Source organism: Hibiscus syriacus, unplaced genomic scaffold (assembly GCF_006381635.1).
Source record: "Hibiscus syriacus cultivar Baekdansim isolate YM2019G1 unplaced genomic scaffold, ASM638163v2 tig00117034_pilon, whole genome shotgun sequence".
Lineage (NCBI taxonomy): Eukaryota > Viridiplantae > Streptophyta > Magnoliopsida > Malvales > Malvaceae > Hibiscus > Hibiscus syriacus.
The window spans coordinates 16236246-16250268 of NW_024063533.1; positions in this window are offsets into that span (position 1 = coordinate 16236246).

The following is a 14023-nucleotide window of genomic DNA, read 5'->3' on the forward strand; positions in this document are numbered from 1 at the left end:
TCAGCTCTCATGATGTGGCCGAACGTGTACCTACAAAAGAAAGCATTTATAAGCTAAGTAATACAAGATATAAATATGTGGTTCATAGCAATTACTTCATACATTCATAATATCATCATCATAACTATAGTATAAAGAAAGATTAAGTTAAGGAAAATCCCCCTTTGAATATTAAAAAAGGTTGGAGATGCAAGTCCATTTTTGACGCTGAATCGGATCACATCATGGCCTTTCACGTGATTTGTCCTGAAAAGTGAGGAGAGAAAAGGTTTCATATGAAGGGGTACTTACCTTTTGTAGATTAAAATCATTGGCGAAGAGTTGTGACTTTAAGTCCCAAACATCACCACTTTTCATAGGTGACCCTTTATTTTCCAGCATTGAACCATCATGTATCTCTATGAATAAGTTTGGTTTCTTGTTTAGTTCCTCCTCATTTTTCGTAGGAGTTTTGTCTTTGCGCCATGCTTGTACACTCTTTCACATATGCAATTGGTCTTGTTGTACTTCTTTTGGCGTTAAAGGCATCAAGGTCACATTGCGTCCATCATGCTTAAAAGTGTATTGATTGTGAAAACAATCATGAATGGCCGTTTTGTCATACTGCCATGGTCTCCCAAGTAAGATGTGACTAGCATTCATAGAGACAATGTCACAAAGCACCTCGTCCTTGTACCTACCAACTGAGAAAGGAATTAGAATCTGTTTGGTAAAATTTAACTCACCTCCTTCATTGAGCCATTGGAGTTTATATGGAGTAGGATGTTTTGACGTTGCCAATCCAAGTTTTTCAACCATAAGAGTGCTGGCTACGTTTGTACAACTTCCTCCATCGATGATCATTGTGCAAACCTTATCCTTGACATGGCACCTTGTATGAAAGATATTGTTTCTCTGAATATCATCTTGGGATGTTTGTGATTGTAGGCACCTCTTTGAAACAAGCATCTCACAATGATCTGCATTTTCTTCCGTTTCTTCTTCTTGTATTGTTTTAGGTTCCTCGTCAAAAATAGGCTCATCAGAATCTGATACAATATCTCCATTGTCAAGCACCATCATGGTATTTCGGTTGGGACATTGACTAGCAACATGTCCTTTTCCAAAACACTTGAAGCATTTGATGTCTCTTGATATCTCAAAAGTGCTGGTTTGCTTTTCTTTACCCTTGCTAGATTCGCTCACTTGTATAGTTTTAGGTACCTCTGCACGATCCTTTGTTTGGACTGGAGTTTGCTTCTGGAAAGTAATAGGTTCTTGCTTTCATTTGGTGGCCGAACCTGGACTGTTCCTAGTGTAGGATTTCCTTTTGAGTTGTCTTTCAATTTTTATGGCCACATGCACCATTTCTTCAATCTCTACATAATGCTGAAGTTCAACAAGGTTAGCAATATCAAGATTTAGGCCAGATAAGAATCTTGCCATTGTTGCTTCTCTATCTTCATCCACATTGGCTCGGATCATGGCAATCTCCATTTCTTTGAAATAATCTTCAACGTTCTTGCTTCCTTGTTTCAAATTTTGTAATTTATGATAAATATCTCGGTGATAGTGAGTAGGAACAAACCTTTTCCTCATAATGGCCTTTATTTCATCCCATGTTGTGATGGGGCGTTCACCATTTCGTCTTCTTGAACTCACCAATTGGTCCCACCAAACTAAGGCATAGTCCACGAATTCCATAGCAGCAAGCCTAACATTCTTTTACTCCGTATAGTTTTGGCATTCAAAAATGTGTTCAATTTTAATTACCCAATCAAGATAGGCTTCTGGATTAGTTCGTCCTTGAAATGGAGGAATAGTCAATTTGATGTTGCTGAAGTTGTCATTTTGATTTCGATGAACATCTCTCCTTGCTACTGATGTTACTTCAGCCTCTTCCTCTTCTAAGTCTTCTTCCATTCTAGGGCAGTTTACTCTCCGGTTGCCTAAGGATACTTCTAATTGATCCATACGATCTTGCCAAGGCTCCAATTCTAATTTCAGCAATCTTGCCATTTTATGCATAATGGCTTGGGTTTGCAAGTTAGGGGCTTCTCTTTCTGGTGATCGTCCTGAACTCCGAGACATGGTTAGTGAAATAAGAAAAGAATAAGATGTGTAAAAGACCTTACCAGAATATACTCTCACAAAGCCTCACGAGTCACTCCAAGGAAACTTGATGTCACTCAATCCGCTCGTGTTTGCGCTCTAGGACTTTAATGGCTTTTACTTGTCCTCTTCTGATCTCACACATGCTCCAGCCTTTTTCCTCTCGATTCTCTTGTCTCAAGTTCTAGAGAACTTTACTCAAGACTATATCAAGTAAATTTTACTTGGTTGGCGTCGGCTGCAAATGGGTTAGTAGGAATGGAAAGCAAAATATAATTGAAAGGGTGGCTTAGAAAATAGAAAGAAGAGAATAAAGGGGTTACTTACACAAGTCACTTTATAACCTTCTATCATCACAATCAAATTTAAAGGCTTACTTGAATGGCTTGGTGATGAGAATTTTTGATGAGTGCTTCAAACTTTTCTTTCTTTTTTTTTTCTTCTTTTTGAGTGCTTTCAATTTCTTCTTTTTGTGTGCTTCTTTTCTGATTTTTCTTGCTTTCTTTGACTTTGCACTTCACTTTGCACTTCTTTTTGTATTTTTCTTCTTTGTTGTTGTTGCACGTTGCTTTCTTCCACCAAAGCTCTGATTACCGCTTGATGTAAGGCACTTGTACCTTAACAAATTGATTGTGGATCTAGGAAGGAAGCAAACAACCTGCATAAGTGAATGGCTCAAAAAGAGATAGTTAAGGGTGGGAAACGTATGGGTGATTAGGTGGGCTGTTTAAATGAGAGATGGAAGCGGAAGATGATTGAAATGGCTATGGGTTACTGTTATAAAACAAAGGGATGGAAGTGAGGATAGTATCTTGAAGAAGTCTCAAAGAAGAACCAATGCTATAGAGAGCAAAGACCTGGACTTTATATTTCTTCTTCAAGGGGTGGTATCAAGTACTTTGACCCACTAGTTATATGAACTAGGAACCAGAAGTATCAAGGTGAAAAGAAAGGGGTTGACGCCACAAGTATTAAATACTTGATAAGTCGATAAAAGTCACCAGGACTTAAGGAAGAGAATAATCTCACTTATATTAATCAAAATGGTCTGCCTTACAAATGATGAATGTTTTCCTATTTATAGGAAATGAAGGGAAATGGCCGAATGATTACAATGGGTTTCGGCCAGCCCTTGTGCCCTTTTAAAATGACATAATTTAATGTTAAATAGAGATGTTGGTTCGGTTTAAATGGAGGGAAATAACCCTTGGCCGAATAGCTCTTGTGTCCCCTCAAGTTGGCGCCAAATTGGAGAGAGATGAGTGCTTGGCCGAATGGTAAGAGAACTCTTCATCTTGGCGCCTAAATGAAGTCACACGCCTAGCACATGGTTGGCTGGTCACAAGGCGTGCACATGGCTTCTCTAGGATGCTTGTGGTGTAGCCTTGTGCATGGAATGATGGCTGGTCATGTGCTTTATCTTGGGTGTGCATGTGTCTCCTCCAAGCTAGCTTGAGTTGTGGAGCTAGTTAGCAAACATGGGATGTTTGTGAACAAGCTTCCTAGCTAAGTCCTTGTGAGCTCCTCAACATTAGGTTCAGCTACATTCAACTACCTTTGTCATCACTTTTGGCAACTCAACTCCAAATAGTCCAACTAGCTAAGTTTAGCTAGCCTTAAGCTCCTCCAGCTGAACCGAGCTTACCTTAGTGTTCCATGAGCTGCCTTGTACTTTGTAAGCTGTTTGTGAGCTGCATATGACATCCAAATCATTCACCAAGCTATCTCAACGTGTATCATACTACATTGTACCTACATGTGCAAGGAAACAAGGTAACATGATATTGAGCTAAGACGAGCTAAGTACCTTGCTGCCATGTTTGATTAGGGTAATGTGAGCTAAGTTTGAATGTCATGAGCTAATTATATCATCTGCTAATATGTGTAAGGTAAGGTATAAAGCCTAATAGCTAATATGAATGCAAATGAACTAATGAAATGCATTATAAGTATGCTGCCTTGATGTATATGTTATAATCATGCATAATATAATTATATAGCTATCCTAACATGCTTAACATATTAAAATAACAATGTGTAAGATGTATTCATACTAAGTTATTCTTTAACTTCATAATTAATATCCTTAGCATGATATGTAATATAATTGTATATATTATAAGGCTATTATAAAGTAAATGCATTAAAAAGATGTTCAAGAGTACTCCCTTTATAGTTGAAAACGTGCTTGTATCAGAACAAGTACTTGTTCCATTCTCACTTGGAAGTTACAAAGAAGAGATTCTATGTGACGTGGTACATATGAATACGAGTCATTTACTCTTGGGGAGGCCATGGCAATTTGACAAGCGTGCTGTTCATGATGGTTTCACAAACAAATACTCTTTCTTTCACAATGAAAGGAAAATCATCTTGACTCCACTATCCCCTAGTCAAGTGAATAAAGACCAGCACCATTTGAAGAAAAGAATGGAATCATTCAAAAATGTTGAAAATGAGAGAGTTGAAAGTGATGAATTTGGAGATAAAGAGGAGAGTGAAGAATATATTTTAACTAACCTTACTCTTTCATCTATTCTTCCTATTGTTTTGCAGGATAATCCAAGAGACATATCACTTCGAGTTGATGATTCAAGAAACATGTCTTTTGAAGAAAAAATAGGTGTGACCTTTGGTGTTCCACAAGACATGTCCTTTGACGTTCCAACAGTTATGCCGCTTGAAGTTCCAAAAGAAGCATCACTTGAAGTGCCAAGAGTTGTGTTCGTTGACACTCCAAGTACATTGCACATATTGAAGGGAATTCAGCAACAAATGGAGTTTTCCATCATTAAGAAACCAACTCCCATTAAACATCCTCCCTGGTTTGATATTTCTATTCATCTTGACAATAGTTTTTCCTTTACATGTTTTGATTTATTTTGTAGCAATTTAATTCATGTATATGGTATTATCTTATCAATTTGTGATGGCATGGTCATTCGAGAATGCCTATTGATGAAACGAAAGATCAAGGACGATTATTCTAACCATGTAATTGCATATTTTTTCTTTGATTTTTCGAATGTTCCAAGCAACACAACTTGTCAAATTGGGAGGCTAGGGGACGTGACCTTCAAAGAGCTAAGAGATGCGAGGCAAAGGGAGACATTTTATCATCCAAAGGACGTGTATTATGAGGATTCTAAGGACACTTCCATTCCAAGAGTTATAACCTTTCATGATTCAATGAATACACCTATTGGAGGACCAAGGAACATGACTTTTGGGGACATGATCGTTCAAAGCAACATATCTTGTGATTCAAAAGACATCACTTTTGGCCATCCAAAAGATGTGAACAGGGAGTATACCTTTAACTTTCTAATGATTAATATTTCCCTTACTTATAAAAGCCTTCTTTCTTTTCAGGACAAGGAGGTCCAAAGTACTTATTCAAGATTCATGACCTTTCACGAGGATCCTTTCATAGATCTTTTCAAAAGGAAATCTCTTGAACAATTTTCTATTGAATGGATATATTTTGAAGTCAAATCAACAACATTTGAATGGAAATACACTAAGGAGAAGTCACCTTACGATTTGAGGACAAATCGCCTAAAAGAAGAGGAGGAGGATGTGATCATATCTAGAACCAACTTTCTCCATGACACACTCACATCATTGAAGATTCATCATGCTCAATATAAGGGAGTTATATCTTACTTTATATTATATTTACTCATTTATGCACTATATATTATTATGAGCATACATTTGCATCTTAAACTATGCTTGAATAATCATATGTTATCATTCACTTGCAACTATATGATTTTCATGCATAACATATGTTTTCACATCTTTACTTAGCTTTATATTATATTTACATATGTTTTAGATTCATTTATTTTGTTTGCATATCATTTAGATATCATGGCAGCATGTATTCATTCAGTCATTAACTCGTGTCATGTTATTCTAGCTCATGTTATGTTTACATTAGCTCACTAGCTTTAAATCCATGATTCTTTAGCTCATTTGCATGCATGCATCTATTTTCTAGCTCATATATGTTTTATTAAATCTCATGAACGTCCTATGCCTTTTATCTAGCTTATATACATGTTATCTTAGCTTCTAGATGATCATTCATAGCTTATATCACTCAAACACCTCACGACAACATGCATTTCACCTTAAATGAGCTCACACATTACTTACTTGGTTTGTTTGTTAATTCCTATAGGTGAAACACAAAGAAAGGCATATTATGGTAGTTTGGTTAGCTAAAAGGATAAACATAGCAGCTCACACTAGCTCTTGAACGTTATGGAAGCTCATTTCATCACTTAAGGAGCAACATAGCTGGAGGAGCTAGCATGTAGCTGAACCTAGTTGGAGGAGAGCTTTGGACCAAATTGTTGAAAAGTGGACTAAAAGTAGCTGGAAGTAGCTGGGAGGACCAAAGCTAACTAGCTTGAGTTCATCAAGCTATAACTCACCTAGTTAGCTACCAAGACACTCACCTAGCTTACCTTGAAGCTAGTTCATCTCTAGGCTGCCCATGGACTTCAAGACATCATCCTATGGTTGCAACCTCACCAAAGCCTTGCAAGAAGACCCATGTGCATTCAAGTAGGCTGCCATGTGCATCATTCAAGCATGTGTACTCCATGTGACATCAAATTGGCGCCAAAACACCAAGGGATGCTTCTTATTCGGCCAAAGATTCTTTCCTCTTCATTTTGGCACCCAAATAACTTCCAAATGCATTCAAATCATCCTTAGGGCCGAATCAACACATAACCATTCGGCCAAGAGCATGTATCTTCATTAAAATCATGTATTTTCATCAAAAATCATGTATTTTCAAATGGGTTTCAACCTTGGCCGAACCATCATGTGTCTATTCGGCCTAAACCCTTTGAAAAACTATAAATAGGCTAGTGCCTTTCTGATAGGGTTGGTTGAATTTCAACATGGCGCCGGCCACTGTTGGCTTTCTGTATGATTATTTCAGATAATTTCTCCATGGTTTTATTAATGTGTGGCGAGAATGAGTGTTTAAAAACCATGTCAACTGGTTTGTTAAAGTAATCTCTTAAGTCTCCTAAAAATTCTGATTTTTTGAGTGAATGATCTTCAATATATGAAGTTGCAATCTAGAAATTTTCACCACAAAATTCATCTTGTAGAATTTTCAAGAAATTTGAAAATATTCTAGACCGAATCTGCCGATAAAACTTGAATGATGTATTTGAAGGATCTAATGAACTCTGATCAAAGTGAAATTTGGACTGGAGATTAAACTTAAGAAGAATATGATATCTGGAGAAAATCAGCCCTAAATACCCTCGTTTGCAATTTTTTTTAAAATTTTGGCTTTTTTGTTTTTTTTTTTGCCATTTTTTTGTTTTTTTAAAAAAATAGCAAACTAACAAGAAGGATTTGAATCTAAATTAAAATTAAATAAAAATAATCTGAAACGATGAATCTTCTCTGAACTAGCTCCGTTGGGGTACCTTGACGGTGTTGTGTGCAAGAACAAACAAGATTGCTTGCTTCTTTTCAAGAATCGGCTCAAATCTGATACCAATTGATAGGGAAGCGGTGGCGGATTGATGAACGTTGCTCTTGTTGAAGAATCAAACCTAGAAAGCTCTAGACTCAATGAAGAACAAAGGGGATGAATAGGGGAAGGTGGCGGCAGTAGCTAGGATTCTTTAGGGTTTCTTTTATGTGCTGGAATCAAGGCAATAAGATTAGAATAAAATAAACAAAAGATAAATAAACGGAAGATGAAATAAGATAATAAAGAAATCAGAATATCTCCTTTATGAAGGTGAACGGTAAAGATGATTGTGCGAATGGATTTGTGGATAATATATGGATAAGTGTCCTATCGAGCCCTCCTAGTCACAATGAAAAGGCAAACACGATAAATGGCTCTAACCAACCCTCCTAGTCGTGATGAAAAGGCAAATTGGAGTGTGAAGATTAATCTCCCTCACAAGAACTTGAAAGAACTCCAGGAGAAGAAGCTTCGAAGGCACAAGGCAATCAGCACTTGCCTAAACAAACTCTCGTTGTATTATTGATCAAAGAAATCTTAATTACAAAGTTGAATGAATCCTCCTTTATATAGGGGCTGAATTCTAAAGGTCATAAATAACTAAAGAATAAAATAATAATAAACTAAACATGTTTTAACTCTAATTCCTAATAAAATAATAATAACTAAAAATATTATTTTAACCCAACCTTAATTCCTAAAAAAATAATAAATCTGATCCTAAAAGATAATTAATCATCCTATATTAAATTATATTACAAATAATCAATGTAAATATTGAAAATTCGTAATATTTACAAAATAACGTATTAATCCCGTATAGGATTTCCTGCATGCACCATCTTCAGTAAAATGGTCATATCTTGAGTTCCCGCTATCGGATTGATGCGATTCAAGAACCGTTGAAAAGATAAGAGACAGAAGGTTGTATGTTTAGAAGACATGTTGACCAAATAAGATCAGAATCCCATTCAAAAAGTCGTCTCAAGTCTGCTATTGTTCTGGTCTTCTTTTCCAATGCTTGGACGAGTGGATCATTTGGAAGAGTTATTACTTCTTCCTTTGATGTGAGCCTTGTGATGCATGTATCACTTTCATTTGTAATCATGATACGATCCAAACTAGCTCCAACTTTCTCCATGACTTGAACACACCATGGATGTTCTTCAAAGCTATTTCTAAGGGAGTTTTTCATTACCCTATCTTATATTATATCATTTATACATTCTATTCTATCATAAGCATTCATTCACATGTTAGTATAAATTATCATATTATTATTTCCATCCTATGTTTAGTTAATCATGTCTTTCATATCATTCAAATATATGTTATGATTACATATCATTTCTTAGGATAATATTATTACATGTTTCCATTTATCATTTATGAATACCATGTTATATGATATTCATGCATACAACATATACCCATATCTTTATGATTGATACACAATGTTATAAGCATGTTAGGATAGTCTTATAATCATATTAAGTATGATTATCATATATACATCAAGGCAGTATCATTATAAATCATTTCATTAGTTCATATGCATTCATATTAGCTCATGACCTTCAAACATAGCTCACATCACCATAATCATACATGGCAGCAAGGTATTTAGCTCATAACAGCTCAATATCATGGACTTACCCTGTTTCCTTGCACATATAGGTACATTGGAGTGTGATGCACGATGAGACAGCTTGGTAGAGTATTCAGACATCATATGCAGCTCACAAACAGCTCACAAATAACATGGCAGCTCGTGGAACACTAAGGAAAGCTCAACTTAGTTGGAGGAGCTAGCATGTAGCTGAACTTAGCTGGAGGAGAGCTTTGGACCAAAGTGCTGAAAAGTGGACTAAAGGTAGCTGGAAGTAACTGGGAGAGTAGCTGAGGAGCTGAGAAGACCAAATCTAACTAGCTTGAGTTTATCAAGCTATAACTCACCTAGTTAGCTACCAAGACACTCATCTAGCTTACCTTGAAGCTAGTTCATCTCTAGGCTGCCCAATGGATGCCATGTCATCTAGATACACGTTGGAAGCTAATTCACGCCTAGTTGTTGCCTATCTTCATTCCATGGACTTCAAGACATCATCCTATGGTTGCAACCTCATCAAAGCATAGCAAGAAGTGATGTGAGGCTAACCAGGCTTCTTCAATTATGGAGAAGTTGGCAACCTTGTTGTTTCCCGATCTAGGAGAGACACCAAATGCTACACCTTGGATTGAAAGTAATCTGCACAGAAGAAGAAGAATTGATTAAGTAATATGATAATTAAGAAATGAAAAGTAAATAGAAATGAAAAGATTTGAAATGGATAGAATAGTTATCAAAGTTGGGCTGCGGAAATGTTGAATAAATCTCCTTCAAGTGATGTTGACTTCGGCCTCCAATGGTGGTGATGAAGTATGCCTTGTTGATGAATGAAGGATGATTTAATGGTGATGAAATGGTAATGAAAGGATGATGTTATTGGCGTGATATGGTGATGGATTATGGTGATGATATAGGCGTGATAATGGTGATGGACAGATTGTATCTTATAAAACTAAGAAGGAACCAATGCTATAAAGGAGCAAAGACCCGTTTCTTATAAGTTCTATAAGGGATGGTATGAAAGGACTTTGACCCTCTAGTTATTTAAACTAGGAACCAGAAGTATCAATGAGGGAATGACGCCACAAGCTTTAGAAAAGGCTTGCTTAATCGATATAGTTCTAAAAAGAACTTGAAGAGAGAATAATCTCACAAAAGGATTTTAATTATCAAAGGGTTCTGTTACAAATGAAATGCAATAGCCTATTTATAGTTTTCAAAGGGTTTAGGCCGAATAGATACTTGATGGTTCGGCCAAGGTTGAAATCCCTTTGAAAATACATGATTTTTGATGAAAATACATGATTTAAATGAAGATACATGCTCTTGGCCGAATGGTTATGTGTTGGTTCGGCCCTAAGGTTGATTTGAATGCATTTGGAAGTTATTTGGGCGCCAAAATGAAGAGGAAAGAGTCTTTGGCCGAATAGGAAGCATCTCTTGGTGTTTTGGCGCCAATTTGATGTCACATGGAGTGCACATGCTTGAATGATGCACATGGCAGCCTACTTGAATGCACATGGGTCTTCTTGCAAGGCTTTGGTGATGTTACAACCATAGGATGGTGTCTTGAAGTCCATGGAATGAATATGGCAGCAACTAGGCGTGACTTGGCTTCCAACATGCATCTAGGTGTCATGGCCTTCAATGTGCAGCAACTTGTCATGAAAGGTCACATTATGTGGAAGGTAACCTTTCATCATTTGAGCTACTTTACAAGTGTTTGAGCTGAAGATGAGCTGGCCATAGATGAATTACATGAAGATGAGTCATAGGTCAGCTCCTTGTGAAAATGCACCTTTTGGAATGACAACTATTCGCGAAGAGGTACGAATCCACAAAAATTGACATAGACCATATTTGAAGTGTTCTGTGTGGTGAAGATGATGGTGCAACTCTCCAGCTGAAATGAGGTCTCTAGCTAGCTCAAAAGTCCAGCTCAAGTGAGCTATGAGCTCGGGGGTCAGCTGGCAACTTTGTCCCAAAATGTTCTTGAGCTGTCCCGGAGTTGTCCTAGTTAAGTTTCCATAGCTCTTGGACTCCAATGCTAGCTTTAAGTCAGCTCCCATCATATGGCCGAACATGCACCTACAAAAGAAAGCATAATATAAGCTAAGTATATGAATTATTATAAAGTAATAAGAATGTGCATATTATAAAGATGTGAACTATAGGTTATAATAATAACTCATGCATCATACGATAATGAATGAATATTATTATTACAACTATAGATTATATGCATGAATATCAAGCAATGATGCAAACCACATGACATAATGAATGAATGCACATGTTATGATAATTCAAGCATAGCCTAATATGAAATTGTATGCTTATAATAATATATAGTGCATAAATAAGTAAATATAAGATAAAGTAAGGTAGAACTCCCTTAGAACCAGATTTGAATAACCTCCATGGTGTGATCAAATCATGGAGAAATTTGGAGCTAGACAGGATCACATCATCCTCCCCTTCTTTTGAGCGATTTGTCCTCAAATCAAAAGGTGACTTGTCCTTAGTGTCCTCCCATCCGGTATATGCAACGGGGATCTTTATGAAATGTTTCTTTTCATAAGTCATGTCCTTTGAATAAGTTCTTTGAATGTACATGACCTGAAAAGAAATATAACTCTCATAAGTAAAAACACGATTAAATACAAATAAAGGAAAATTGTACTTCCTGTTGGTGTTTGATGGTTGGTTAAAAATCATGTCTGTTGAAGACATGTTGCTTTGAATGATCACGTCCCTTGGCATCCCAAAAGTCATGTCCATTGGATCATGAAAATTCACGATTTTATGCTCTTGAAGGGTCACGTCCATTAAGCCTTTATGATTCACGTCTCTTGGCTCTTTCCCTTGACAAATTGTGTCTTTTGAATCATCCTTGTCATCACAAATTGATAAGATAACGCCACAGACATGAATTGAATTGCTGCAAAATGAATCAAAATAAGTAAATGAAAAACTATTGACAAGATGAATAGACATATCAAACCAGGGTGGATGTTTAATGGGAGTTGGTTGCTGAATTCTTTTCATAATTGGCAATGTACTTGGAATGTCAACGGCTGCTACTCTAGGTATTTCAAGTGACACTTCCTTTGAAATATCAAGAGACATGTTTTGTGGATCACCAAAAGTCACATCTTTTAGTCCTCCAACAGCCATAATTCTTGATTCATCTCCTTGAAAAGATATGTCCCTTGAATGGTCCTGGAAAACAAAAGGAATGATAGGGGAAGAAAGGTTAGATAAAATTTGTTCTTCACTCTCCTCTTTTTCTCCAAATTCATTCTTCTCATTTTCAACTCCAACGTTTTCTACATCCGCTCTCTTTTGTTCAACTTCAAAAAGCTTTTCTTCATTTGATTCTTCCTCCAAACATTCTCCTTCAGTTGCATTATCTTTAAGTTGCTTGTTCATTGCTTCAATTCTCATTTTCAAATGAGTTTGATCTTCACTCACTCGGCTAGGAGATAATGGAGTCAAAATGAATTTTCTTTCATTGAGGATGATTAAGTATCGATTTGAGAATCCATCATGGACAGCCCGTTTGTCAAATAGCCATGGTCGTCCAAACAGAAAATGACTTGTATTCATAGGCACCACGTCACATAGAATCTTGTCTTTGTACCTTCCAATTGAGAATGGCACAAGTACTTGTTCTGTGACCATCAACTCTTCCTCGTCATTAAACCATTGCAATTCATATGGGCTGGAATGTTTAATCGTTGAAAGCCCCAATTTGTTCACCGTGTATGTGCTTGCAATATTTGTACAACTTCTTCCGTCAATAGCTACAAGACACACTTTACCATCTACATGGCAACGAGTGTGAAATGTGTTTCTTCTTTGTTGTTCGTCCTCTAATGTTTGGAAAGATGGAAGATCACAAGGCATTGTTAGTAAAAAAAAAATTAAACCTTACCAGCGAACTCACAAAGCCTCACTTGGTCACTCCAAAGAAAGTTTAGATTCCACTCACACTCGTGTTTGCACTCGGGGATATGTTCTTTGGCTTTTTCTGATCCCCCTTCTGATCTCACCCTCTCGTTTGCCTTTTACCGCTTAATTCTCTCTTGTGGGTCCTTTTAAAGAACTAACTCAAGATTGAGCAAGTTTCTTTAGTTTGTGCGTCGGTTTAGAAATGGTTAAGGTATAGGATAAAGGATAGGCTAGAAAAAGGTTAAGAAAAAGGATAAAGTAATGAAATAAGAAAAGATGAAAGAAAAGGAAATGAAATAGTAGGAAAGTGAAGATAACTTACAACTCAAGTTGCAACACTTACTATCTTCCTTCACAAGAAACAACAAGGATACCTCCTTCAAGTTTGATGTTGGGCAGATTGTATGGTGCTTCTCTTTGAGTGTACTTTGCAACTTGCTTCACTTTTCTTTTGCTTTTGAATTTCTTCTTTTCTTTTCTTTCTTTTGCACTCCAAATTTGTTGTAGGAGTCTTTTCTTTTCTCTTTTGTTTTCTTCTTTCTTGTTGCTTTTTGTTGTAGCACTTTTAATGTCAATCCACCAAAGCTCTGATTACCGCTTGATGTGAGGCTAACCAGGCTTCTTCAATTATGGAGAAGTTGGCAACCTTGTTGTTTCCCGATCTAGGAGAGACACCAAATGCTACACCTTGGATTGAAAGTAATCTGCACAGAAGAAGAAGAATTGATTAAGTAATATGATAATTAAGAAATGAAAAGTAAATAGAAATGAAAAGATTTGAAATGGATAGAATAGTTATCAAAGTTGGGCTGCGGAAATGTTGAATAAATCTCCTTCAAGTGATGTTGACTTCG